We start from the raw sequence: 5,358 nt of genomic DNA on the forward strand, positions 1-5,358 counted from the left end.
TTCCATTCGTCCCCCTCCCTTATCCGCACGAGATGGTATGCGTTTCTAAGATCTAGTTTAGAAAAAACCGTAGCCGAATGCAACCTCTCATGGACCGAATCGAGTAAAGGGAGTGGATATTTGTTCTTAACAGTAATAGCATTCAGGCCTCGAAAATCAATGCACGGACGCAACGTCTTATCTTTCTTTGACACGAAAAAGAAACCTGCCCCAAGAGGAGAGGTTGACGGACGAATGATACCGGAAGCTAGAGAATCCTCGATATACTTTCTCATACTTTCTCTTTCAGGACCAGACAGATGGTAAAGACAGCTAGATGGTAGCGGTGAACCTGGTAGCAAATCAATTGCGCAATCATATGGCCTGTGTGGAGGAAGAGAAAGAGCTCTCTGTTCACTGAACACCGGAGCAAGGTCGTGATAACACTCCGGTACAGTAGACAGATCAGTCTCCTCAACCACTTCACTAACACCTTTCTCAGGGGGAACGCCAGCAGATCTTAAACAATGCTGTAAGCAGAACTTGCTCCAAGATTCGACACGTCTGAGATCCCAGTTCAAAACTGGATTGTGAGTCTGCAGCCACAGAAAACCAAATATTAACTGAGGAGATGATGCGGAAAACACAAAAAACTCTCCTTTTTCGTGGTGATTACCGGAAACTTGAACCTCAAGATCAACAACTTTATGAGAAATTTGCGAAATGGTTTGGCCGGACAACCCAGTAATAGAACGTGGAGATTCTAAAAGTTGTGTTCTTAAATTGAGTTGCTTAACAATGTTTTGAGAGATTAAATTAAGTTCAGACCCTGAATCAATCAACGCGGAAATAGGTAACGAGGACTGCTCAAAAATAATACTAGCAGGCAGAGACAGAAGAGCAGTAGGGGAAAAACCTTCAGAACCCGACAAAACCCCCTGATCTATTGCCGGGCTGTCCCGTTTCCCCGAAACGGACACTTTGCAATGAAGTGGCCCTGATTACCACAATAAATGCATGCATTGGCCCGAAAACGTCTCTGGCGTTCCTCCGGCGAAAGCCGAGTCCGTCCGACCTGCATCGGTTCTGACTCTCCAGACAAGAAGCTGGAATTAATCGGAGGGTTGGAATGACTTTCAGATCGAGGTCGAGTCAAATCACTCAAGGCTTTCTGGGAAATGGAGTCCCGCTCATGACAACGTTCACGAAGCCGATTATCTATGCAAATAGCTAAAGAAATCAATTCATCCAAACTCCCTGGTTCATCCCGAGAGGCCAATTCATCCTTAACAGTTTCAGACAAAGAATTAATAAACACTCCCTTCAGAGCCAAATCCTCCCACCCTGCTTCAACCGCTGTAATTCTAAAATCGACAGAAAAATCCGCCACTGACCTGCGTCCCTGCCGGAGGTTGAGTAAGCGTTTAGCCGCTTCTTCGTGTTGGAACGGGTGGTCAAAAACTTGCCGAAACTCCTGAATGAAGCGCTGAGATGACAAAGTCTTGAGGGGATGTGAATTGAGGAAGGCTTGTGCCCATCGTAGCGCCCTTCCTTTTAGAACAGAGACTATGTAGATGATCTTGGAAGCGTGAGAAACAAACAAAGACGGCGAACAGGCGAACGCTAAATTGCATTGTAGCAAAAAACCGCCGCAACGATCAGTGTCACCTTCAAAACATTCCGCCGGTTTGAGTTCCGGTTCCCGGACCGGAAGCTGAAGAGACGGACGAGGAGCAGTAACCGCAGGTGAAACAGGGGGCATTGTGGGAATTAGAGTCCCTAACCGATTATCTAAATCAACTAAGCGGTGTGAAACCTGGTCTAATGTGGAACAAGCGTCCCGTTGGACTTGAAATAACTGACCGATGAGAGTTTCGTACTGATCTAACCTTTGTTCGTGATGGACTAGCATATCCGCTGCCTGTCCACCACCAGAGCTGTTCTTCGACTCCTGTTTTGGCTGGAGCATTCTGTCAGGTTTCTCTGATGTCGAAGAGAAAACAACAGCTTGGTGGTAGACAGACTACAGGACTCAGATATCAGGTAAGTGTATTTATTTACAGTGAGGAGCGGGATGACCGGAACGGAAGTGGAATCTGAAAAACGGAGGGGAAGCGGTAAGTGACCAAACAAGGATCTTAAACGAGCGATAAACGAAAACTGATTGGAGGCTTACTAAGTAGTCAGGTGAGGTTCTGCATCGGTTGTTGAGGAAGACAAAAAGACATCGACGAGGAATCAAGGCTGGTTTGTTGCAGATGGAACCGGAACCAGACTGGAACGTCAGGCAGACAGGAACTCACTAAGAGGACGAATACAAAAACACAGGTAAGTAAATTTCTAATTTTACAGGCAGATTACTGAGCTGGCTCGAAGACTTTACCACGAGGTAAGCAATGCTCCAGCGCTGATCTGGTTCCCACCACAGCCTTAAATACACCAACTCGTCTGATGCCACATCTCCTTCAGGTGTGCAAAGGACCCGTCTGACTCCACCAGTAGGAGGAGCCAAGCATGTCCACCACGAAGTGTCAAAAAATCACCGATTACAACACTCTGCTCATTAATGAAATGACGGCATAAACGTTGCAGGGTAAGCTAACGCTGTTGTTTATATTCCTACCTTTGCTCTTTATGCTTGCATCTGGCCACACCCACGACCAATGAATGAACAGGAGCTAAGCTTGCATCACCCACGAAAGCAGGGCCGACCTGGCTGGCCCTACTCCGAAGCAGGGACCATAAAAGCAGGGACCGGCCTTGAAAAAATGCCGGTGGAAATGCGTGCAAAGCAAGCCGAGTAGAGTGGTGCCGGGACCTTTAGAGACGGTTGAAAAGGGGCATTTGAGAGCACGTTTGCACTTTATTAAAAAGCACCAGCACTTTAGGCATAGATTTGCACATCAATAACAATTTGCATACAAGAAGTTTTAACTGTTTATTAAAAATTGGTTGAGTGTTTTGGTGGTCGGCATGTAGCCTTTTGTTCCGGGCCTGCACAGTTGCTCTTCATTGAGAATTGGGATGGTTGTAGGAATGTTATGAGAAGAGCCAAGGCTCTTCTCAAGAAATGGAGGGAGTGTTTCTGCAAAGCGCGTATCGAGGCTTGCTTCATTTAGGGGAGGAGCCAAAAATGACGACGGCCGAAGCCTTGCTACCCAGCCGTACCACATGACTGCTTCAGGAAGTGGTTCAGATTGCCCATGAGTTTTGACAGGTATTTAAGCGTCTCAGTATTCAGTCAAAATGAGGGTGTTTGTTGGATAGTTGCTGTTAGTTCATGTTTTGGATAGAGTTTTTATAGTTTGGAGATTGAGGAGAGTGAGGAGAGGATAGAGGATGGAGCCAGTTAGGAAGAGAAGGATTTCACCGATGTGGGAACATTTTGACTTGATTTTTCCCAATAAGGTAAAGTAAGTGGAACATATTTAATATTAATTAGATTTGCTTATCAAGAACTGTTTTTTTCACTGTTTCTCAATTTATTTATAGGTGAAGTGTTTATTGTGTTCCAAGGAGTCGGGGTACAATAACAACATCTCATCCATGCTGAGGCATTACCGTGCCTTACATGAGAATACGGAGGCAACTGAAGCTACACCCAGCCATGGTAAGTTTTACAATACAATACTATATACAAACACAATTTCTAAATCGACCTTTGTTTATTGTGCAAATAAGTAATAAGCAAAAAGGTAACAGGCACTGTATTTATTCCCTTTTAACCAGCCACTAGAAAACAAGAGCTGGATGAACTTCTCATCAACATAATAGTGAAGGATACACAACCCTTCAGTATTGTAGATGGTGTTGGATTCAGGGCATTTGTGTCTAATAATTATGTTCTCCCTACACAGGTATGTATGGCAGGTATGTATGGATGTATGCATAAGTGCATTTTGTCTCATGATTCATCTCTACATATGTTTTTACTTTAGGCTCTAAAGGAGAGGTTTGAGTCTGCAAAGGAGACGGCTAAGGCAAAGGTGGCTACTGTTAGCCTTACATCTGATATGTGGACATCCTTTAACATGGATGCCGACTTGGCTGTAACATGCCATTTTGTGGATGAGAGAAATAGGCTCAGTGCAGTGTTGCTGGGAGTGCAGTCATTCCCCCAATCACATACTGCTGAAAATATAGCTTGTGCGAAAACCTCCCTGATGGAAGAGTGGAGAATCACTAATAAGGTGACATGTATGGTCACTGACAGTGCTCCTAATATGGTTGCCTGTATGACAGAGCTGAAGCTTCACCATCATATTTGCATTGCACATGCAATGAATCTAATGGTGAAGAAGTCACTTGACCAGCACCCTGTGCTCTCTGGCATCCAGGCCAAAGCAAGGAAGCTGGTTGGCTACTTTAGAAACAGCACCACTGCCAAGGTATGCTCTTTCCCATTATTCCAATTTATAATAAAGCCAATAGGTTTTTTATGCTCCTACTGCAGTGATTCAATGGTCTATTCATCTGTGTTTTTAAAGGAGAAGCTTTAACAAGTACAGTTTCATCTGGGCCTAGAACAACTGAAGCTGATGCAGGAGGAGGAGACCAGATGGAATAGCACATACTTAATGTTGCAATGTTTGTTAGAATTAAGAGAGCCAATTGGAGCAGCATTAGCTGGCCTACAAAGTGACATTGTTTTTTAACATCAGAGGAGTTCAACATTGTTGGAGGATGCCTTTCTTTGCTGTCTTCATTTTATGACGCCACTGTTAAGCTGTCCGCAGAGGAAAATATTTCTGCCTCCAAAGTGATTCCCCTCATGAAAATGTTGGAGCAAAGCCTTCAGGAGGAGATAACAAAGCCAGCACCAGCAGCTGCAATAGAAGTTGGAGACCACCTTATCAGGCAACTACGGGATGAGGTTCTGACAGTCCATGAGCATCCTATCCCTAGCTACCCTCTTCATGACATGAACGCAGGGTAATTTGTCCAGAGAGCGAGACCAAAACCAGACACGGAGACAACAGCTGAAAGTAAGTGTGTTTATTTACAGGTGACAACTATCTACAGTGCGTTCTTCGTGGAAGGATCTGGAAAGCAAGAGGAACAGGGTGAGTCTCGGGTACCAATCCTACTATCAGCCGAGCGCTGCAAGGTGGCTTAATCAATGTTCTTTTGTTCTTACAGGTCCAGGAGGTGTCCAGCGGCGAGGAGGAGATGACGGAGGTGTTTAGGTGATCCAGGAGTCGACAAGCCAGTAATCCTATCCAGGTGAGTATCCAAGTGTCCGAGGTAAGTATCCGTGAAACCGTAGCTCCGTGACGTGGCAAAGAATCTATAAACAAGATGCACAGAGAACGTAGTCAATAAATTACCAACTTAGGTTAGAAACAGTGGCTGCGAATCTAACCCAGGAGGTTCGATGCT

The sequence above is a fragment of the Kryptolebias marmoratus genome, linkage group LG14, assembly GCF_001649575.2.
Source record: "Kryptolebias marmoratus isolate JLee-2015 linkage group LG14, ASM164957v2, whole genome shotgun sequence".
Classification (NCBI taxonomy): domain Eukaryota; kingdom Metazoa; phylum Chordata; class Actinopteri; order Cyprinodontiformes; family Rivulidae; genus Kryptolebias; species Kryptolebias marmoratus.